The sequence below is a fragment of the Agelaius phoeniceus genome, chromosome 19 (genome assembly GCF_051311805.1).
Source record: "Agelaius phoeniceus isolate bAgePho1 chromosome 19, bAgePho1.hap1, whole genome shotgun sequence".
Classification (NCBI taxonomy): domain Eukaryota; kingdom Metazoa; phylum Chordata; class Aves; order Passeriformes; family Icteridae; genus Agelaius; species Agelaius phoeniceus.
Genome location: NC_135283.1, coordinates 4,013,783 through 4,038,520, shown reverse-complemented (window position 1 = coordinate 4,038,520; position 24,738 = coordinate 4,013,783). Strand labels below are relative to the sequence as shown.

The window sequence follows — 24,738 nt, the reverse complement described above, 5'->3', positions numbered from 1 at the left end:
CTGTTGTGGTATATTACATTCCTTTAAAACTAACTACACATGATGGAAATTTCCATTAGTTAAAATGACTCGTCAAAACTGGGTTCCTCGTATTTTTCCTATAAGTAACATAAACTTCCTATAATCAACTTCAATTTATGAAGGCAAGTGCTTATATAGGGCATTTATTGAAGGGGACTGTTTTTACCAGTCAGGGTACACAGAAAGGCAAAGAAGAACCCCAAGAAATGAGTCACAGCCCAATAAAAAGCTTGGGAGCAAAATGAAGTGCAGCTTCCAACTAACTGTGCTGGCAGAGCTCATCCGTTCCCTTCCTATCTTGGGCCAAACTTTGATGGGGAATGTGTCTCATACATTTAAAATTCATAATTATTAATACCTGAAGACTAAAAATGGGGATTTGAGAGGTGATGCAGCCTGCTCACCTGGTCAAAGGAACTATTCCTGATACACACAAGGTGACATTATCCCAACCCAGCAAGGAAGCCTCCAGAAATGGAGCCTGCACATTCCCAAGTGCTCTATCTCACTTCTCAAGATTGCTTTCATAACAGCAGGATTTTCCTAATGTCTCCCCTCAATCTTCCTTGTTGAAATTTTAGCCCATAAATTCTTATCTGATCCATCACAGGCACATAGAAAGTATAATTTCCTTCCCTGCAGCAGCCATTTAGGTATCTCAGCATTTATAATTCCAATCTTCCTTTCACTCAGGAGCTCTGATTCCTTCCTTCTTTGTAAGGCTTTTCTCCAAGATCTCTACTCATTCCTGTTGCATTCCTCTGCTTCTTCCAAGTGCTTCTTTCTCCCTCCAGCTGGAAAGTTCAGAGGCCTTCCCCATAGGTCCCTCAGGAACAGGGCTGCCTCTATCCCTCAGGGCCTGTTCTCTTTTTAACACATTCATCAAGTTTACCTTGTGACCAGACCCATTTATGCACTGTGAGACCCACACATCTGTATGTGGGTGCAGAGCTGCTCTGGCCAAAATACAGAAACTTTTATATTTCTTTATTTCTTACCCAATTATACAGTTGTGTCATCACTATTCCATACTGTAGTTTTGCCTTTCTGTTGCCTAGCACTCTTCTCCAGTTGGTCTCAACCAAAAATTTATTGAAGGCTGTTGTTTAACCATCCCCTTTGGTATAACCTGCTCTCCACAAACCCCAATGACTCTGCATTTCTCTCCTGAAAAGTTCAACATGCACAGAAATGGCTGCTTTGGATTTTTTTTCCCCTAGGATCATTCTAACAGTTACTCTGACTGATTTAAACTTCCTCAGTTCCAACTTTCTCACCTCTTAACATTGGTTGGCTTTCTTCTTTTTTGCAGTTTTCACACTCTTAAAGTGACCACACTGCTCCAATCCCTCCTCTGCTTAGTCTGCTACATGATGAATGATGCACATGATGACATGTCATTACTTCCAGACAACTGGAAACTCTTATTTCCTCAAATCTCTAACTCACTGTAGCTTTAGTTCCAAGTTTACAGATGAAGGGGCAAGGTATTTAAAGTATTCCTGATGCCACCCATCAGTGGTTCCCTCTGTCCTACTGAGTCACTTATGAAAGACTCAGCTTTTTGTTCTTTGGGGCTTTTTTCCCTCTAAACTGCTACAAATGTCCTTATTTCTTTCTAGTAACATTAAATATAATTCTTGAGCTGTACAAATTCAGCTTTCCTGTAATTTTCACATGACCTGAGTGTGCACCTGGGACTTTCTCCTCTTCCCAAGGACTAAACTCCTTCCTGTCCCTGGTCCCTTTGACTTTAGTTGTGCTGTACCTTTTACTTCTCCACCATCAGGACAGGTCCTGCTACTTGGTGTCTCCACATGCTTTATCAGCAACAGTCACCTGCACATTTGACCACCTTGCCAGGCTGTTTCCAGACCTTTCCTTCCTCACAGACACCTCAGCAGGGCAGTTCTGTCCCTGGCTGTCCCTGCAGCACAGCCATCCACAGTGAAGTTGGGAAGAGCTGCAGCTCCTGAAGGAGAAGCAGCCACCTTTGAGCCATCAAGTTTTTTCACTCTTTGAAAGTGAGAACAGCAAAACTACAAAAGCACCTCAGGTATTTATCCTTCTGCAGATTTCTATTTTTCTCTCTCCCTATGCAAAATTCTCATCACTGTCAAAGAGATTTGAAGCAGCAGGTTTATTTTTCATGCTCTGCTGCCTGATGTCAGATAACATCCACAATACAGAAAAATTTGTTCCAAAGATTAGTTTACTGATGAGTTTTTAGCATAATTTTTCATTCCTAATGCCCATATTTGGGCTACACAGAGATTGCCATTTTCTTCTATTCAAAGCATTATAAGGAGTTTCTGAAAATTTTGATGGGAGACAAAACTCTAAAGTAGCTGAGACTCACTTCCCACAACTTTCCTGTCACTGCAGTTCAGAAAATGTTCCTCACCCAGGAGACAGAACCATGGGTTAGATCCCTTCTCTGTGTTATCTGCTACATTTATGGCCTTGTGTGATGTTTTAACTTCCTTTTGTGTGAACCTACACCTTGCACCAGTGACCCTTGGGAACACTGCCTGATTTCAGGGCCACAGATCACACATCAAGTGCCACCAAATGCTGAACAAAGCCCTGAGAAACCACATGAGAAGACAGAAACACAATCACCCCTTACACCTGAACAGCAGCAACTAAGTGAGACTAGTGGCAAAAAATGTAATCAAGCCAAATTCTTGATTCTGGTAATTTTTCAAATTTTTTAAATAACCAGAATTTGCCAAATTCTGGTCATTTTTCCCATGTTTTGATCCCAATAGTAGGAGAACTTTTCCACAGCCACATTACAGAAATGTGTGGACAGTGATGTACTGCCCTGCAAATTGTGGCCAGCAGAGGAGTGTGAGGATTGAAGGTGTCAGGAGGTTCTTGCAGGATGGAATTGTGTTTGTCACACACAGTCACCTTCCACTGCAGCAGCATGAAGAGCCAATTCCTGTGCTTCTAAAGGAGCACCTCCATGCTGCTTTCTCCATTTGAGATCAACAGCCATGCCACCATGAAGCACATCATCCAGGTATTATGGATAATTTTTTAAAAGTGTATTTTCTATATAAAGTGTGAAATTGTATACATAGGAAGTGTGCAAACACAATGAATGAATATTGCCTAATTTCTACTTTAAAGCTTTTAGTGTTTTAACTATTACATATTAAAAACTCTGCTCTGGGAGATCCAGAATAAATCCATTTTTAAAGTCTCTGGTTTTAATTGTGTAACTTTCCAACTAAAAGCAAAAACACAGTAATGTTTTGCCAGCAAAGATATACTGCTAATGGAATTGCAGAATATGAGCCCAAAGAGGTGAAGTTCAGCAAATCATTTCCATAGAAGCACTTTTCACATGGGCTTTGTTTGTCAAAGCTCAGCCTGTTTGCAATGCCTCCAGGAGATCAAGCTAAATCTTATTTCAGACTTTTGAAATTAAACTTTATGAATATATTTCAGAACTGCTTTGGCACGTGCATGCCTTACCTACATCCATCACAAATCACAATGAGCTGAAGTGCTCAAGCTGAATTCTTCAAGCATGACTTTAGCAGAAAGGTCTCAATCACTTTGCTGGATCTCATGAAACACCTGTATGTCAAAGCTTATCAGTGTTTTCCAACTATATTGACTGAAGGCATGATAATCTTTTTCTAAAACTTCTCTCCAAATTTGACTTTACAACCATATAAAATTCTGAGGGAATTCTGAAGTAACTGCAGTTAAAGGATTGGATGTTTGAAATGAGTATTGTCAGACATGACTTTAACAGTAACCAGCACATTTTAATCTTGCTTCCTAAAAAATCATCAAAATGAAAGTTAATACAAAGAGATTATAAGAAGAGTTAACCTGTCACAGAAGAGCACTCAGCAACTTCCAGCTGCCCACTTCAAGGTGCACACCACACCATGCCATGAGCATGAATCTCTCAACTGCAGCTAAAGAAACCTTCAAACACAAAATAAACCTTCCAGCTCCAGAGAAAAGAAGAACAAAGTTCAGCACAAAATCTGGCATCAGCCCACACACGGAAAAAAAAATCTCTGTTTCTAACTGCTGTCAAATTCTCACTTCACAACAAACAACAGATAGAACAAATTAAGAGTGTAACTCGAGTTCCCACAACACTGGTGTGTTTACTCATTCTGATTTACTGCAGGAATTATTTGCTCTCATTTCTTTCTGGACTTTGGAAACAGATAATATGGATCTGCTCTGCAAAATACTCTCTCTAGTTGCCAATAAAAAGATGGGCACAAGTTCCACCCTGACTCCTGCAGGATGCTTTTGAGTTGACAGATGGTGGTTTCACATTGCTGAATTTCAGGAAAGTCAAAGATATCTTGGAGAACTGATTACTTCTTTTGATCTCTGCTCTAATGATCATCAAACACACTGGTTGCCTGGAAACTCCTTTATAAAATTCATCATTTGTAAAGAAACTTAAGAAATCTCTATTACTTGTTATTTTTAATCTCCCATGGTAGCTTCCAGAAATGATTCTAATTCTTTTAGATCACGTGGCAAAGGATCGTTCCAATAATTCAATTAATAGGAAAATGCCTCACACCTTAATGAGGGAAGTTAACTACTCACCTGTTTACTGAGATGACAAAGTGGGGAGGGAAGAGATAAAGAGTCACAACTCTAAAAATGACAAACTGGACTAGATAATAGAATACTGTTCATAAATTAGAGATACAGCTTTCCTTCAGTGTAATCCTGGAAAGGATTACAGAGGGGGCAGGTCAAGAACAAGCTCTGTAGCTCAAGACAGACATTCCAGACAAATAACTATTCTACTCCAAAGTACTTCAGAAAACAGTTCCATAATTGTTAACAATGAATAAATAAAAGACTGTTTTCAAGGGGTAAGATTTCTAAAATATTCTATGCAATTTGAAATGTTTTCATTTCATAACAGTTTGTCTAGTTATAATGTTTTAGAGATTACCTTAAGAGAGAAACAAAACATCCCTACTCTCATCCACTTCACTGATACTTCTAGGTGATAAACCTGACAAAGAATATATTAGTGGCCATTAATTCCCACTTGCCTTACATTGGCAGAACATCCTTTTTAATTCATGACATTGCAGTTAAGTTCTGATAAGTGTTTTGGATAGGCCAAGGCAGTAGATAACAGGGGCTGAAGATAAGAGAATAAAGAGATGAAATAATGTGATTTTTAGAGTGGAGAGACTGGCAGTGACTCTCTAACAGTATTCCTTGTACCTGAGTAGTTATAAGTAAGGCCTGAAAGGAGCATGGAGGCATAATTACAAATTAACTCTGAAGGGATATGGTGCTGTAACAAGAAAAGCTACAGACATGAACTCACATCAAAAATCTTCTGGATACAAGATGCTCATGTAGGGCAATCCTGACTCTTTGATTACACCATAAAATGTGCTGCTGTGGTTTGTGATGAGCCTAAAGAAGCCAGCCCAGGTCTGAGGGGCTCTGGGCAGGGCAGGACAGGGAGGGAACCCTGAGCACTGCTCCATGTCTACCTTTATACCCTAAGGATGTCCAATAATGCCCTGAGCACTGCTCCATGTCTGCCTTTACCCATGGGCATGGCCAATAATGCCCTGAGCACTGCTCCATCTCTGCCTTTACACCCTAAGGATATCCAATAATGCCCTGAGCACTGCTCCATCTCTGCCTTTACACCCTAAGGATGTCCAATAATGCCCTGAGCACTGCTCCATCTCTGCCTTTACACCCTGGGCATGGCCAATAATGCCCTGAGCACTGCTCCATCTCTGCCTTTACCCCTGGGCATGGCCAATAATGCCCTGAGCACTGCTCCATCTCTGCCTTTACACCCTGGGCATGGCCAATAATGCCCTGAGCACTGCTCCATGTCTGCCTTTACACCCTAAGGATGTCCAATAATGCCCTGAGCACTGCTCCATCTCTGCCTTTACAACCTGGGCATGGCCAATAATGCCCTGAGCACTGCTCCATGTCTGCCTTTACCCCTGGGCATGGCCAATAATGCCCTGAACACTGCTCCATGTCTGCCTTTACACCCTAAGGATGTCCAATAATGCCCTGAGCACTGCTCCATCTCTGCCTTTACACCCTGGGCATGGCCAATAATGCCCTGAGCACTGCTCCATGTCTGCCTTTACACCCTAAGGATGCCCAATAATGCCCTGAGCACTGCTCCATCTCTGCCTTTACACCCTGGGCATGGCCAATAATGCCCTGAGCACTGCTCCATCTCTGCCTTTATACCCTAAGGATATCCAATAATGCCCTGAGCACTGCTCCATCTCTGCCTTTATACCCTAAGGATATCCAATAATGCCCTGAGCACTGCTCCATCTCTGCCTTTATACCCTAAGGATATCCAATAATGCCCTGAGCACTGCTCCATGTCTGCCTTTACCCATGGGCATGGCCAATAATGCCCTGAGCACTGCTCCATGTCTTCCTTTACACCCTGGGCATGGCCAATAATGCCCTGAACACTGCTCCATGTCTGCCTTTACACCCTAAGGATGTCCAATAATGCCCTGAGCACTGCTCCATCTCTGCCTTTACACCCTGGGCATGGCCAATAATGCCCTGAGCACTGCTCCATGTCTGCCTTTACACCCTAAGGATGCCCAATAATGCCCTGAGCACTGCTCCATCTCTGCCTTTACACCCTGGGCATGGCCAATAATGCCCTGAGCACTGCTCCATCTCTGCCTTTATACCCTAAGGATATCCAATAATGCCCTGAGCACTGCTCCATCTCTGCCTTTATACCCTAAGGATATCCAATAATGCCCTGAGCACTGCTCCATGTCTGCCTTTACCCATGGGCATGGCCAATAATGCCCTGAGCACTGCTCCATGTCTTCCTTTACACCCTGGGCATGGCCAATAATGCCCTGAGCACTGCTCCATGTCTGCCTTTACACCCTAAGGATGTCCAATAATGCCCTGAGCACTGCTCCATCTCTGCCTTTACACCCTAAGGATGCCCAATAATGCCCTGAGCACTGCTCCATGTCTGCCTTTACACCCTAAGGATGTCCAATAATGCCCTGAGCACTGCTCCATCTCTGCCTTTACACCCTAAGGATGCCCAATAATGCCCTGAGCACTGCTCCATGTCTGCCTTTACACCCTAAGGATGTCCAATAATGCCCTGAGCTCTGCTCCATGTCTGCCTTTACACCCTAAGGATGCCCAATAATGCCCTGAGCACTGCTCCATGTCTGCCTTTACACCCTAAGGATGTCCAATAATGCCCTGAGCACTGCTCCATGTCTGCCTTTACACCCTAAGGATGTCCAATAATGCCCTGAGCACTGCTCCATCTCTGCCTTTACACCCTAAGGATGCCCAATAATGCCCTGAGCACTGCTCCATCTCTGCCTTTACACCCTAAGGATGCCCAATAATGCCCTGAGCACTGCTCCATCTCTGCCTTTACACCCTGGGCATGGCCAATAATGCCCTGGGCACTGCTCCATGTCTGCCTTTACACCCTGGGCATGGCCTATAATGCCCCTGCAGGGATCCCACACTGCAGGTGCTGTTCAGGCAGACAAAATTCCTTTTATACATGGCTCAGGTACCTACACTGACTCTTCTGGACAAGTTTGATTTTTTTTTTGTTCCTTCCCATCATTTCCCCAGAGAACTTTTACCTGCAAAGACTCTTCAGTAAATTAAATACCCAGGGAGCCAGAAACAAGATATTTAAAGGAAAACAGTTCCTACTGATGCTACGAGGAGGATGGCAAAAAACTTCCTTTCAATAAAGTATTTCTTCTTAGTGAGAATACTCCTGTTTAAAATTCTTTATTTTCATATTCACAAAGACACACCAGTTGAAGATTTCTGGGAAAATCCTCATATTTACAGGATACAGAATTCCCCATTTTTTTGAGATCTCACAGTCACTCAAATCCCAACAGCTGAGATGAAAAGGCTTTGGCCTTCCCTGGGCCATCTTCCTACTCCTTGGCTCTTTATGCTTGACAAGATGAAAACAAAAGCCTGTATGAGAGACTGAGTAAGACTGAGGATATTTTCAATTCATGGCTACAAAGGTCTCTCAGGAGAGAGATGCTCCTCCCTTGGCCTCCCAGGGCAGCCAGGCACAGAGCTGCTGTCATTATAAGCTGAGCTGGACATTTCTTTTTTTTCCTCCTGTGCCTGCAGTCAGTAAATGAGCTGATGCTCCACCTGCTGGAAAGAACTACGTGAGCTCCAGAATTCAGCAGGTTCTTTCTGTGTGCAAAAGGCCATCACTGAAATCTCCAAACATTTCATTCTCCAAAAGAAATCTCCACCTTGTGTCAGCAGACAAAAAGGTAGCCAGGATTTAGTTTGGTTGAGATCCTGTTCCAAGGGGTCTGTTCAGTGTGCAGATCTTGTGGTGCCTTTGAAATTTTTGACTTTACAGACTAAAGAGCAACAGGACAATTGTGACTCTATGGACAAACTGCTACTGATTAATTAAAATCCCAGCTTTAGATTTGAAGTGAGGAAGAAATTATTTACTCAGAGTAGTAAGGCCAGAGGAGGCCATGGACATGCTCCAAGGGCTGGAGCCCTTCTGCTCTGGAGCCAGCCTGGGAGAGGTGGGAATGTTCACCTGGAGAAGGCTCCAGGGAGAGCTCAGAGCCCCTTCCAGAGCCTGAAGAGCTCCAGGAGAGCTGGAGAGGGACTGGGGACAAGGGATGGAGGGACAGGACACAGGGGATGGCTGTAAGCTGAAGAAGGGTAGGTTTAGATGAAATATTAGGAAGAAATTCTCCACTCTAAAGGCGGTGGGACACTGGTGCCAGGTTGGACAGGGCTTGGAGCAACCTGGTCTTGGTGGAAGGTGTCCCAGCCCATGGCAGGGGTGCAATGAGATGAGGTTTAAGGTTACTTCAGCCCAAACCATTCTGTGATTATGATGCCAAGTAACACTTTCACAAAGAGTTTGATCTTGGTTAACTTGTTTGGGCCAATAATATAAAATGAAGCTGAAAAGCTGCTGCACTGTTTCTTTTCCTCTCATTTCTACTAACCTTGACTGTCCTCTGAATTTTTCCAATGGTAACATAAAAGAAGCAAAAAAATAAAAACCCCTGAACAAATCCAACAGTGTAAAACATCTGCTGAGGGTTGCCAATACTACACATACAGCAAGTTAAAATAGGAATTGGGAAAAAATAAAGCCTCAAGGTAGAAATGCATCTGGCAAGATCAAAGTCAGACAGCTCATACTACACTCTTACAAGGAAAGTTCTTTTATGAGTTATGTTATGATTTACAGTGGCCTTTGTTTCATTAAACTCAAACACAGATGCTTCAGATCCATCTACAAGGATGCCTGGAAGAAACCTCCTGACCCTCAGGCAGCCTGAGCCACTGCAGTTGGCTGCTCTGAGTGTGCCACATAAATAAAGATGAGAGGGGCAGCTCCAGTCTCTGCTCCCCAGGAGCTGAGGGAATGGCTGGAGCTGTGCCAGGGGAGTTTGGGGTGGATTTAGGGAAGGTTCTTCCCCCAGAGGGTGCTGGCACTGCCCAGGCTGGGATTGTTGGGGAGTTTGGGGTGGATTTAGGGAAGGTTCTTTCCCCAGAGGTGCTGGCACTGCCCAGGCTCCCCAGGAATGGGCACAGCCCTGAGGCTGCCAGGGATGCCCAGGGTGGGGTTGTTGGGGAGTTTGGGATGGATTTAGGGAAAGGTTCTTCCCCCAGAGGTGCTGGCACTGCCCAGGCTCCCCAGGAATGGGCACAGCCCTGAGGCTGCCAGGGGTGCCCAGGGTGGGGTTGTTGGGGGGTCTGGGCAGGGCCAGGGGCTGCACTGGGTGATCCTTGAGGGCTCCTTCCAGCTCAGAATATGCTATGATTTCTATGGTTCCAGAATTCTGAAAATAAAATAATAAACATATCTCTGCCACAGAACATTAGTCTGACAGTTAACAAACATTTCCCAATCCAGAAGATGCCAAGAATGTCAGAACCATCCCTGATGATTTGGGATTTGCAAGGAAGATTGCTGTCAGAAAAGTTAGAGAGCTGCTGGGAAATGATTACTTTCCATCTCACTAAAGCCAAATACTTGAGAATACAGAAGCAGAATCTCTTCCCTTCCTAAAAAAGAACCACTTTAATAAATAATAAATTGTTTCATTTTGTCTGTTCAGTTTTAGGTTTCTGGGGAGTAGCTGAGTGATATTTTCAAATGTATTTCAATAATCACAGAAGCTGTAATTTCAGAAAGAGATTATTCTCTTATCTAACTAAAACTTCTAAGGACAACACCAAAGAATTTTCTCTGTTGTAGTTCTGCTCAGCAGCAAAAATAGTGAAAGATTCACTAATGCCCAAAGGGAAAAACCACAGACAGTTCAGATCCAAATTTTGTGATGTTTGACAGTGCTAATGAGTGATAATGAGCAACACTTGAGATCACACAGAAATGACAAATATTCAAGATATCAAACCTCTCCTTTATGATTTAGTCCAGATCACTTTGTTAAGCCATGGATAAGTGTATGCCAGAACAGTCCCTGCTTTGCCTGACATCCACACAAAGCAGAGATGGAAAAGGGGATGTGCAGCACTGAGCTCATCCCCACTGCAAAGCTCACACCATTGAAGAGAGCTCTTATTTCCCATCAGCAGCTCCAGGAAAATGAACTTAGCTAAGAGACTTATTCCTCAACATCCAATTTCCAACAGCCAAAGAAAGGCCTGTGTGTCTGAGAGCCCATCTCCAGTGCTGTGTCCAGCTCTGGGGCTCCCAGCATCAGGAGGATGAAGAGCAGGAGAGAAATCCAGAGGAGGCCATGGAGATGCTCCAAGGGCTGCAGCCCCTCTGCTCTGGCCAGGCTGGGAGAGCTGGGGGCGCTCACCTGGAGAGGAGAAAGATCCAGGGAGCTCCAGGGAGAGCCTAAAGGGGCTCCAGGAGAGTTGGAGAAGGACTTGGGACAGGGGCTTGGAGGGACAGGACACAGGGAATGGCTTCTCACTGGCACAGGGCAGCATCAAATGGGATATTGGGATTAAATTCTTCCCTGTGAGGGTGGGCAGGCCCTGGAACAGGTGCCCAGAGAAGCTGTGGCTGCCCCTGGATCCCTGGAAGTCTCCAAGGCCAGGCTGGACAGGGTTTGGAGCAACCTGGGACAGTGGAAGGTGTCCTGCCCATGGCAGGGGGCTGGAAATAGCTGTTCCCTAAAGTCCCTTCAACTCAAAGCATTCTGTGACCTGCAGAGCACAGAATGAAGTGGTGAAAAGGCCTAGGACACTCAACTACTTTTCCCAAAGTATTCTTTTGAATATGAAAATAATAATTGAGAGCATAAGCAAAGAAAGGTATAAAAATGTCACAACAGAACATAAGTGAAGTTACTATTCCTTATACACAAACTTGCAAAACATGGTTCAAGAAACATTAAAATTATCAGAATGATAGATAGAACCTGTAAATACCCAAATTACCAATGCTTCTGTAAGAATCACCACTAAATATTTACACTTCCTGAAGATCCATTGCAGCTACCAAAGAAACATAAGGGGGGAAAAAAAAACCAAACCAGAGGAAGACCCCACACCTCTGAGCACGTGAACAAACAATAAAATCTTCTCCAAGTGATGCCAGAAATGGCACATTGTGCCAGAATATGAGAATATAGCCAGGGATTACAAGTAAACCTCAAATATGAGGATATTACGAGTAGGAATATGAGTAATAGGTGAGGATTGATATTTTAAAACAAAATTTTCAAAAGGCATTTTATAACAAAATTTTCAAATGGCATTCTAAAATGGAATTTTTTAAAATGGCATTTTAAAATGGCCTTTTTGAAACCAGAATTTTAAAATGGCATTTTAAAACAGAATTCTAAAACGGCATTTTCAAATGGGAATTCTAAAACGGCATTTTAAAACAGAATTCTAAAATGGCATTTTAAAATGGGAATTTTCAAATAGAATTTAAAACTATATAATTTTTAAATGGCATTTTGAAACCAGAATTTTAAAATTGCATTTTAAAACCAGAATTTTCCAATAGAATTTTAAAACAAAATTTTCAAATGGCATTTTAAAACCTGAATTTTTTAAATGGCATTTTAAAATGAAATTTTCAAATGGAATTTTAAATGCAGACTTTTCAAATGGCATTTTAAACCAGAATTTTGGTTTTAAATGGCATTTTAAAACAAAATTTTCAAATTATATTTTAAACAAAAATTTCAAATTACATTTTAAACAAAATTTTCAAATGGCATTTTAAAACCAGAATTTTCCAACAGAATTTTAAAACAAAATTTTCAAGTGGCATTTTAAAACAAAATTTTCAAATGGCATTTCAAAATGGGAATTTTCAAATAGCATTTCAAAATGGGAATTTTCAAATGGCATTTCAAAATGGGAATTTTCAAATAGCATTTCAAAATGGGAATTTTCAAATGGCATTTCAAAATGGGAATTTTAAACGCAGACTTTTTAAATGGCATTTTAAAACAAAATTTTCAAATTACATTTTAAACAAAATTTTCAAATGGCATTTTAAAACCAGAATTTCAAAATGGCATTTTAAAATGAAATTTGAAAAGGTCATTTTAAGAGCAGGATTTTGAAATGCCATTTGAACCCCATCTCAGCAGTGGAGGGAAGCAGCTCCCTGCTGCTACAGCCGCTGCCCCGGGTCCCGCCCTTACCTGGCTGCGCCTTGCCGGGATGCTGCTGCTGCTGTGCCGCTGCTCCCTGCTGAGGAGGAGGAGGAGGAGGAGGAGGAGGAGGAGGAGGAGGAGGAGGAGGTGGAGGAGGAGGAGGGCTGGCTCCCGCTGCTGCTGCCGTGCCCGGCGCCGGGCCGGGGGCACCGAGAGCCCCAGCGGGCAGTGGCTGCCCCCGCTTTAGGAGCTGCTTCTGTTCCTGCTGGCGGAAGCGGGGAGGCACCTCTCGGGGCAGGTAGCGGGACGCCGCAGGCTGCTGCCCGTTGGCAGACGCACGCTTGCCATTGCTGCTGTTGGTGAGAGTGCTGGTGGAAGTACTGGTACCGGTACCGGCAGGTTGGGGCTGGCTTAAACTGGTCTTAATAGGTTCTGGCACTAGGGAAAAAGAAAAGAATCATCATTGGTTTAGGATCCGAAAAGCTGTCAGGTTGGTTGTTAACTAGAATTGGTAAAGTGATGGTTTGCTGCCACTGAGAAGTTCACAGTACATGTTACTTTTTGTGAAGGTTTACTCTCTGTGATGGTACTGGAAACTTCCATGCCCAAATGAAACAAATCATCTGTATGGTTCAAAACAGCAGGCTGCTGCCTGAATTTTGAAATTCACTGTCCACCCGTTGGCAGACGCACGCTTGCCATTGCTGCTGTTGGTGAGAGTGCTGGTGGAAGTACTGGTACCGGTACCGGCAGGTTGGGGCTGGCTTAAACTGGTCTTAATAGGTTCTGGCACTAGGGAAAGAAGAATCATCATTGGTTTAGGATCTGAAAAGTTATCAGGTTGTTTTTTAACTGTAACAGGTAAAACTGGTCTTAATAGGTTCTGGCACGAGGGCAAAAGAAAAGAATCATCATTGGTTTAGTATCTGAAAAGCTGTCAGGTTGGTTTTTAACTATAATTGGTAAACTGATGGTTTGCTGCCATTGAGAAGATGGCAGTGTTACTTTTTGTGGAGGTTTACTCTCTGTGATGGTACTGGAAGCTTAAATGTCCTACTGAAACAAATCATCTGTATGGTTTAAAACAGGAGGGAGGACAAGAGAAAGGTCAGACAATTCAGTATTGAACAGAACACTCATTTCTGCTGCACCCACCTTGAGCCCCCACTGCCTTTTTAGTGCAGGGGGGACCTTGCCAATTTTTTGGGGGTGATGTCGCCCTGATTTTTTATGATTTTCTAAGCCTTCTGATGTTGACATTCTTGTAGTGAACTTTCTCACACACTTTCTGTAAATAACTCATTGTTTTGCATTCCTTTATGGAGGAGGTGAAATTTGATGGACTGTTGGTTTGTCCAGTGTCATTGGAGAGGTGGCACTGTCACCCTCCAAATCCATTGTCACTCATGGAAAACTATAAATGTTGGAGTCAGAAAAGAAACTTCCTTTTTTCTTCACCTGAGAACAGCAGTGTGCACTTGTGTTCTTTCGTGTCCTATAGCCACAGGTGACCTTGCCAATATTAACATCAAATCCCAGGGCCTACAGCCATGAAAACAACCATTTTCAGGCTTCTAATAAGCTCACAAACAAACAAGCTAAAAGACCTGATCCACCAGCTTATTCAGCACTCACACAAACTTTGGGTTTCTTGTGGTCTTTATCCAAACTTGTGCATCAAACACTTAGGACATCCCAGCCATCAACATCTGCTCTCCAGGCATACATGTGATAGCTCCCACACTCACCCAGCCTGCAGTGAGCCAGCCAGGCCACCCTGGAATGTGCCTGCACACCTGGCACGAGTGACCAGCAGTGCCAGGTCCCTTGGGGACAGGCAGGAGGGAGTGGGCATGGTGCTGGGGGATGGCAGCCCTGGCTCAGCTCACCTGGCAGCAGCTCTTTGGTCACCCAGAGAAACTCTGTTCATCACAAGCCATGTCCAACCAGTGCAAAATTGCAGCTCATTCTCTACAGAACATGCTGAGTGGGATGGGACACACAAGGATCATCCCTGCAGTGCTGGCCCCACACAGGACCCTCCCCAGCAGTGACACCTCGTGCCCAAGGACACTGTTCAAATGTGACAGCTGGAACTCTGTCACAGCCACTACAAAGCCACAGCCAGCCTCTCTCCAGGCTCTGACACACCAGTAAACAGAACAACTTCTACAGCTGCAGCAGTGATCAGCACCAAGGGAATACCCAGGGTGCCTTCAAAACAAGCAGGGACTTGACCAAGTAAAATATGCCAAGAAGTCTGACAGAACCATCAGTACTTCACTTCTCCAAGCTACTTGTTTTGGAAGCCTAAATACTTTCTAATACTACTATAAAAACTTTTTTTTTTTTCACCTGTGGTTCTGTCTGAACAAAAAAGGAACTCCAAGAATATTAAAAAATTTGAAGGACTACTAATATGTGAAGAGCAGAGAACAAACCTTCCTTAGCTTTGTCACCTAAACAAACAGTTCATCCTTACTTTGAAATGTAAAAAGTAGATAGAAAGTATTGTGGTATGCAGAGTAATTATTTTCAATTACCAAATCTGCATATTCAACATGCATGTGAAAACTATTCTATTTCCACTATTCTATTTCCATCATTCACATGAAAGTAAAATAAGTCTGACTTCATTGTAATGGCTTTATTTTAGCTCCTATTCCTTCTGCTACTACTGCTACAGCAATGTAAGCATTTACCTCTACTACCACCACCATCACAGAGATGCAAACATTTACAAACAGTGAGATCTGAAGGACTCGGGATTTCTGCAAAGTCATTTACCACAAGGTTCACCCAGAGCACTGCAGACACAGGCTGATCAACCAAAAATAACCCAGCATGGCAGCCAGGGAGCTGCTCCAGCTCGGCTGACAGACCAGGCACACACCCCCTGGTGCCAGCAGCTGAGAGGGAATGCCAGGGAGAGGAGGAAAAGGACAAGAGAATGGAAACCACTCACTGGCACCATGCCAGCAGAGCTGGGATTTGTCTGGCCCCAAGATTTTCATGAGGAATATTAATTAACTGGAAATGTATTTTAGAGAACAAGACAGGCAGCTTTTAAAAAAAGCATTAAATTCTCAATATTGTGTATATATAAATCACATCTGATACCTCCACAGAGGTGTGCATATAGACAGATTTTTTTTTAAATTACTAATGCAAGTCATAGAAGAGACAACACTTTTCACTTTAATGTAAACCAACAAAAGTGTTTCATCACAAAGGTGAGGCCAGAGAAACCCATTTTCCCAGTGTTAGAGACAATGTTCCCTCTACAAATCTGAATTACAGATGAGAGAAAAGAACAAAGAAAATCAAATTATCACAGTATTTTAGAATTAAAATATTTCTGCATACGCATGCTACTGTTTTTTTTCTCTAATCAACACAGCAAAGTAATTTTTATTTTGTACATCAAAATCTCTTTAAAGAGTACTTAAATGGAAGCTCTTGCAAGAATACCATGTCTACAAATCATGATAGCTGGAAAAGAACTGTTTAATTACAAAATGACAGGGAATAAAGCCAGAAGAGTGAACAACATCACACGAATGGGCTTGAGCCCTAAATTCCAGTTTCATACCAGGCTGGAATTTCGACTTCAAACACAGCAACAATACTTAGAGAATACATATTACAAAGACAATATGACTGTGTTCTAAAAGCCATCCTCAGCAATGTTTAACCAGCAATTTTCACTTGATATGCACTGTGAGAAATACCAAATGTTCCAAGTGTCTGCCCTGGCTGTCCTAATTCTGAATTTTGCTGTGTGATATTGGCAATAACAGCACCTTTATGAAGCCTTGAGCCATCTCACACCCTGAGATGGTGGGTGCCCCTTGCAGCACCCACAAAGGGCACGAGGGCAGAGCTGCCTACCACAGAGAGCCCTGGCAGCCCCAGGAGCAGCCTGCCCACCCTCCCACCTGCAAGGAATCCACTGTCCCTGCTAATGGCATGTGGGCAGCTGCTGGAAAGGCAGGAATTAAACCACAGAATTTAGCCATTTTATAGCTGAATGCAAAAAATGTTGTTTAAATCGTGTGGGGGAAAGGATTTAACAGGCAGTGATTTTCATAACCAGCACGTGATTAAAGAGCTAAAGCAAAAACATTTAAGTGGAAAGGCTCTTGCAAAAATACAATTAAAGGCATAAAATGAAAGCCTTGAGATTGTTTGCTCTTAAGATGTTTGTGATGGGTATCTGCTTACTCTCCATTCTGAGCTGTACACACACTAAACAATGAGCTTGCTTGTAATAATTATCAGTACTTAATGGTATCTAAACTTCTTAATCCAATTTTACCCAAACAAATCCAATAATTACTCCATATGCTTTTTGATGATTACAATCTCGGGAATCCCAACTGCATAAAAAAGTGTTACGAGCAATTGTAGGTGGATTTTATTAATATAATGAATAGGATCAGTCTAACAGATTTCAATTACAACAATAGCTTTTAAGTACATTTCTATGACATAAGGAAAGAACATGCATAAAAGAAAGAAACTGGTTAAGCCACATAATACTGATTTATGGCAGCTTTTTCCTTTCATTCACCTCATTAACATTTCTCTGTATTTCAGAATCCCCCACTCCAGCTCTATAAAACTTGCATTTCTAAAGCTTTCGAGGACCAGACATTCCAGAAGAGAAACAGTTAAACCCAGAAATGCATTCTTGGCTGCTACTGTGACAGGATTTATTTACAGCTTCTATTAAACACAGCAGCTCCATTACAAAGTGCTGGATGTGAGGAGAATTTTTGATTATACAATGCCAATGCCTCACTGCGTTAAACATATCATGCCAGTGTATTATTTTTTTCCTTCAGCAATTCGTTCAGGTCATTGTTTGATGGGTTTATGAATTCATTACAGGAAACAGATGGATCCCATAATTCAGAGCTATTCTCCCAGCCAATCATTTGGGCAATTTTTTTCCTCATCTTGCTCCCCCCTCCAAATCAACCTTAATGAAGCCACTTCCTCCACGGCCAGTTCCCTGCACTCACACACACACTGCAGCACATCACTGCTGCTTTCACCTCCCTGCACACACTAAAGGCTTTCCAAATAAAGCTGAGCAGGAGCACAATCCCACAGACACCCCCTCCGAGGTCACACAGAGCACCAGGAACTTACCCAAGTCGGGGGAAGGCAGTCACCAAACACAGCATTAGAGTGGGCAGAACCACAAGTCCTCATTAGTAAGAATCCCATTTTTATTTGCTCACAGAAGTCTGTTGCTGGAAAAATATTCTTGCCTTCCCCCCCCACCTCCAATCTACTTTCAAAGGCTGAATTTTCATTTAGCAAATTACCTCCTTTGTCTCCTAAGTGCTGGGATTTGCTATCCACAGTGACATCTGCTGGCAACAGCAAAAGTGCTCACAACTATTGCATAAAACCCACTTCTAATGTTTTTACACATAAAATGCCAAATTTTCTGCCATTCCCCCAAAATCATGAACTTTTGGGGAGAAAAAGACTGCAATATAATGCCAAGATAATCTCCAAACTTATAATAGGTTTAATAATGTAACCAGAAGCTGCTGTTTGACATCAAAGCCCATACCGAGTGATAAAAGTAAAAATACATTAGTTATTGTGGCTTTAGAACTTTGTCACCATTTATTTAAAGAAATGTCTTGACCTTGGGCCAGTTCCTGATGATATCATTTATCTAATACCCAGAACAAATGAAGTCTTTTCCTGGTTTAACTTCATTTCCCCCCTCAGAGCTGACCATGGTGCAGCTTCTTCTGCTTCCTCTTCCAGACATTTCCTCTCCACTTTCTTCTCTTGTCCTTTACAACATTTCCTTCCTCAGTCTTTCACCACCCCAGTTCAAAAATCTCATCTAAAATCCACTTCTCCTGACAGACTTCTGACTTCTACCAACTTGGACTTTCTACACAGAACTTGATTTTTTTTTTTAAATTTTTTTTGGCCAGGCAATTGAACTCAGAGTAGGAATCAAGAGAAAGCTGCAACGTTCATGGAAAACTTCTGGATCAGTTATTAGAATTTCTCAACAATAGAAGGTCTTATGTTCTTAAAAGCTGGCTTTATGCAAAGGTATGAAATAGAGAAGCATTGAGGACCTCATTCCCCACCTCCACTTTGACTCTAAAGCAATGTATCCACAAATCCAGCTGACCCCAGACACTCCTTTGTTCCTCCCATCCCTCAGACCCTGTCATTCCCCTCAGTTCAAACAAGTTCTGTCTGTTTGCTCACATTTCCCACCCATGTCCCACCAGCCAAAGCTCACTCTATGTATCTTAACTATGTAATGGCTGCTGAAGTGACATTCTTACTTGATATTGTCATAAGCAAAGTGGGGAAATGTGAGCAAAATGTGAAATTGGTTGAAATGTTCTCTGGGAGAATCAATGGCTTGCTGTCAAAACAGAAAATGTTTCAGAAGAGATTCCACGGGGACTTGATCCGAGCCTACGCTGTTCAATATTTCCCTAACAGCTGGATGATGGACTAGAGAACATCCTTATTAAATCTGCAAATGACACCAAGATGGGAGAAGGAAGATGGGGGTGGTCAGATTGCTGTGTGACAGGATCAGAGCTCAGCAGTGAGGAACTGGAGAGGAGATGTGACAAAACTGCTACAATTCAACAAGGAGAATCACGTCATTAGCAGGGGGAATTAAATGCAGAACAGCAAACAACTCACCCCACAGCAGTTCTGCAGAAAAAGAAGCAATGTTTCAGCAGATCATAAACCAAAGAGGAGGAAAAGATATTCAAGAAGATTGTAAAAATTCTAGTTTGGAATTTTCCAATTGGATTGTAAAGATTCCAATTGGTGGAATGGGATAAACACCCAGCAGCCCATCTACTGGAGCCTGGCATCACAAAGCCTTCCCTGGCTGTACCCAGAGCTCTTCCAGATGGAGCTGGACCACCTGAAAAGGGCACAAAGAAAATGGGAATCTGGAAAAGGGAACTACCACAGCAGGCAGAGGTAAGGGAGTAGTCAGTCTACAATGCACTGGGTACACAAATTTAAAAAAATACAAAGAAAACTGAATAATTTGCTCCACCCCACAGTGAATAAAACAAGACTTGCTGGGTTTAAATGGCAGTCAGGGAGATTTGGACTTACATTTCCAACAATAAGGATGATTAAGGATTATCTGCAGACATGATACACATTTGGTGATCTTGTCTCAGGGCAAGAGGATGGAATAAATGACCTTTCAAGAACCTTTAGAGCACATTTTCTACCACTCTGCATGTAAAACAGAGCTCCAAATCCATCTTACTCAGTTCTCCCACTTCCCTCAGCCATGACAAAGAAATCCTTTTTCTCTCAGGTTGACAGTCACAGCACTCTCACCAGCTTCTGCTGGTTTTTAAATAAGTTTCAGATGTGGCCTTTCTTCACTAGCCCTATTTGCAGATCCTCTCCATTTTGTTCTTGATTAATGTAAATTTGAAATGGTCTCAGTCCTGAGTGACATTTTATCCCTTCACCACCACAGTGAGCCCTCTGTGTAAGCCCAGCACAGCCCACCCTGAGGCAGAACTTCTGTGCAGCAAAGGGTCAGAGCCCAACTCTGTTCACAAACTGAACTTTTTTCTTAGGGGCTGGACAAGTTCCTAATAAAAACATAGATTCCTGAGTACTTCAGAGCTCAGACACAGGATTTTGTTTCCCTTTCTGGAACAGCATCTACATTTTTTCTTTCAGATCTGTCAGCAGAGATGGTGACAAATACATCTTTTGACAGAAAGATACAAAACCTGTTTTGGGTGACTCAACATGTATTTTTAAGGTTTTTTTCGATCCTATTCTACATTATTCAGGTTGGTGTCACATGCAGCAATCTTGTGAAGAATACTTATACTTTTAACAGTTTTAATATTTGCCTCACTGCTTTCCTCCACGTTAACACTGATTATAATTTTAATTTTAAATTCACAATTAATTAGCTGTGCCATTAAAAATGGTACAGCTAATTAGGTTGATAGGTTGTCATCAACAATAGATTGATAATCCAAAGTAAATATGATGCTCTCCCACTGCAAGCCAAACTCTCTCATGTTTATTGAAAGCTCTGAGTGCACACACATGGGGTTTGCCATCAGCTAATTGATGAGCACAAATTGGACTGTACACACCAGGCCTCAAACTCAGCAGCCCAAGCTAGGAAGCAGGACTGTGGTTAAACAGTTAAATTCACAGAGCAGCATTCCTGCAGGACGTGAACTGCTAACAGATGGTAACTTTCAAGAATTAACAATTCATCTGTTTCCTTTCAAGCGAGAGTTCTCCAATAGCAGCATTAATCATGGACATCTCTGCACACAGACCTGCCCAAATGCTACCCCCTGAAAAGCAACAGATAAATAAATAAATGAATTCAGCTAACTAAAAGCTGCTCTCTGTCCTGAAGCCTCTGACACCTCAGCACAGGAGTATTTCCTTTACCACATCATCACACTTGGAATTCAGACTCCTGCAAACCCAACTCCCACCTCCAGAGAACTTGGCTATTCTAAAGGAAAATAATGAAGCTATTAGAAGTTTTTAATCACCCATATTAATAACATCAAGAAACAACAGCATTAACAACTGTCTGAAAAGGACAGGAGGGAGATAAGAGTCATTGCTGAGAGGAATTAACTGGTGCAGGAAATTACTACTGTAAAATTTAAGTGAGAGGGCAGCTCAGAATTAAGAGAAGGATTCTCAGCAAGTGGTTAGAAATGCTGGCAGAATATTTTCAGGTTTTATAACACTTTCCTATAGACTGGTCAGAGCTCCTCACAGAGAATTCACATCTTGCATTCCTTCCCAGAGTACTTAGGAACATCTAAACTCCAACAACTAATTGTATAAAGACCCACTAGGGAAAAATATAAGTTCTATCCCACCAACAGGACATGAGAACATCCCAAAGACAATCCCAAACACAATTCCAACAATTCAGGAACACAGCAAAGGATGGCAGGAGCCAGCCATGGGCATGTGCTCCCCCTTCACTCCAAAGCCTCCTCAGTGTTGCTCCAGGCAAGGTACCCCCAGCAGGAACTACACAATAAAAGAGTCAGAGAAGACAGGAAACAGCTTAAAGTTAAATTACACAAAACCAACACTATCATCACTGCAAGTGCCAGTGGGAAAATTCAAGCATATAATAACAGATTAAATAACTTCATACAGAGTCACCTAAGAAGTCTGGGCAGATGCAGGAAGTGAATCCTTCAATATTAAACTGACTGTATGCATTTAATCTCATTAGACAATGTTTTACACAGTTTTCATATGCAAGAGAGTTTTTTAAAAACAAATTTACAAATGGCACAGCCATCACACCAGACGTGTTCTTCCTCCTTTCCACAGAGCACTTCCAGGCACAGACTGAGGAGTAAATATTCTTTATTTACTCCAGAAACCAAATTCTTAAAACCATGCACACAAACAAATAAATATGCAAATTCCCAGTAAATCATACATTTCTAAGAAATCAAAAATGAGGATAGCCTCAGTATCTACTGATTTACTGGAGACAAGAACCTGGAATTTCTTTCACCTTGAACAGTGATGGATCTACACGTCCAGCCCACTCTTCAGCTGGGGCTTGAAGAGTGAATCTGAGTGAAAATGCTTCCTGTTTCATACAGATGTGGTTGGGTACTGTTAAGATACCCCATAGCCCATATCCCCATCACTTCTGCTGGGGTTGCTCTACAGAGACCACTCAGCACTGGCACACAGAGCACAGATTCTCAGATACAGATTCCCTCTTGGAGTGTGTGCTGTACCCACAGTCTGTCCATGCTGGGTGGATGCTCCTGGAGCTTCAGGGTGTCCCAGGGACAGCCAGTGCTGCCATCCCACCCAGGACAACAGGGAATACTAAACACTCATGCTACAGCAGGTACAACACCTCTTTTTCCACTTGAACATCAGAGCTGGAAAGAAGGTAAGGACTCCCAGGGTATTTTCTGGAATGCCTGGAAATTGCCAGTGTGTAGATCAATATCCTAATTTGGATATTTATGGATCAATATCCTAATTTGGATAGAGAGATCAATGAGTGCAGGACACCTCTGAGCTGCCAGGTGTGCCTGTATGATTTTGTGTACCCCAAATTCAGTGTCCAGGGAGCCTCAGGCCTGGGGAGGGTGGACACACCCTGAGCCCAACAGCCCAGCCACATCTCATCACTACACACAGGCACATTTTTCTCCTGGAGAGCAGAAATACAGCTCCTCCAGGTATTTCATTTCTGTTTTGGGGGAGCAGGCTGCAGTGATATTTAATCCCTTTCAGGCATGCCCATGGAAGCAGGCTGTGACTGCCTGCAGATGACAGGGCTGCTGCTCACATGGGAAGTGCAATGTTGGCTGACACTGCCTGTGCTGCTGGAACCATGCACTGGGCACACATGTCACACTGGCTAAAGGCTGTGCAAACACAAAGCCTCAGCCCTCCTGTCATGGGCATTTATGGCACCAAATGAATATTTTATGTGTGACACTAAAATGGCAACAATTCTGTGAGCAACCAGTAACAGGCCTCTGTAATTCTGGCATAACCTTTCCAGTTCATATTCTATCTCAAAACAAGACTTATTCTGTTTATACTACAGCTCAAAAGATAGTGTAGAGTTATCTGAGCTATCATTGTAAATCAGTCAGCAGGAAAAACTGAAGCAGAGCCAACAGAGTGTCCAGCATGGACCAGCTTCCCCCACTCCTGGCAGTGTGGATTTATTCCAAGTTTCAGTAGCATCACCCTGAGAAATTGTTCATGGAGCCAAGTCAATGAAAGGTACACCTAAAATATTTTGGCCTTACATGTTAAAAAGTCTTGTGTCCCTACTAGGATAACTGAATATGTGTTCATTTCTATTTCACAGAATTATTTTGAAAATCATTGCTTTGAGCAAGTAGGTCTTTAACATACAGAACCCATAGGGATGTCATTATCACTTTAGGGGACTGTAATAATAAAACTTCACAGATTTTGCATCATAAAAATCTGTTTGGGGTTCTACATCCTTCTCTGGATGCAGTTCCTAGCATTTGAAAGACACAAAAATGTCATTCTTGCCTTCAGAAAGGAACAGCTGAGAAGAACTGGAAGCCCAAAATGAAGAGTGATCCCTTATTCAGTTGAACCAAATTAAATTAAAGTCATGCTCTAGAGATAAAACAAACAAATGAGTGTTTAAATCTGTATACAGATCTGCAGTGGGGGGAGGAAGAAAAAACACTGAACTTAAAAATTATATTTCATTTTTTTTAATACTTCCTTTTAAACCTAAACATGACATTTCATATGCAATAGTGTTTTTCTGAATGAGCTTCTCAATGCTGGTCTCTTTCCTGGAAGGTTTTTGTTTGGAACTCTGAGCTCATCTACCTGACAGTCAGAAACAAACTCTTCATTTCTGATTCAACACTGAATCTGAAGTAAACTCTTCATTAATTCATTTATGGCTGAACAGATTCTTTAAGTTTCCAGTGCCATTGTGCATTAATGCCACATATGAAAACCAGGATTTCAATTATTCAGAAACATGAAGAAAGCACTTCCAGCAGTTTATACACCTTCTCCTACTCAGGTTCCTCAGGAAAATTTCTTCAAGAAAAGCAGACTGAAAGCTGAAGGGGGCTCAGCAATCATTTCCCTGCAGGTGGGGTGGAACCAAAGGAAACTCCAAGTGAGCTCATTTGCTGAGCACATCCTGCAGGACAGCCCAGGGAAGCTCTTCCTGAGATTCCAGCAGCACATGGGGCAGGGAGAACAAGGCCAGAGGATCCATCCCATGTTTCCAGCAGGGTTGTTGTCCCAGTGACAGGCCTGTGTCACCATAGCAACTTTCACCAAGAAGTCACAATGCACCCAAACGAACTCCTGGAAGCTAAATTAACTTATTGCATGTCACCAGTGAGAAATGACTGTTCAGAGGTAATTTTCTGTACTAATATGTAATAGAGTTAACTCTCTAAATTGAATTAAATTAATTAAATGCCACTCCCAGTAAATCAGATTCTATTACATGAATGTTAAAAGAAATTAAAGATGTTTTAATAAAGAT

At 42.4% G+C, this 24,738-nt stretch overlaps 1 protein-coding gene and 1 long non-coding RNA gene across 3 annotated transcripts in view; both read right to left on the bottom strand.

Moving 5' to 3' along the window:
* The window catches only part of TNRC6C (trinucleotide repeat containing adaptor 6C), a 65,559-nt gene extending 52,478 nt beyond the window's left edge, over positions 1 to 13,081 (bottom strand). For both annotated transcript variants that reach the window (XM_077188396.1, XM_077188397.1), the window contains exon 1: positions 12,696 to 13,081. The gene's annotated coding sequence lies outside the window, so the exon portion shown is untranslated. The remainder of the gene's footprint in view (positions 1 to 12,695) is intronic.
* A 224-nt stretch (positions 13,082 to 13,305) lies between these two features.
* The window catches only part of LOC143695515 (uncharacterized), a 46,000-nt gene continuing 34,567 nt past the window's right edge, over positions 13,306 to 24,738 (bottom strand). Inside the window, exon 4 of the long non-coding RNA XR_013184776.1 lies at positions 13,306 to 13,439. This is a non-coding gene — a long non-coding RNA (uncharacterized LOC143695515). The remainder of the gene's footprint in view (positions 13,440 to 24,738) is intronic.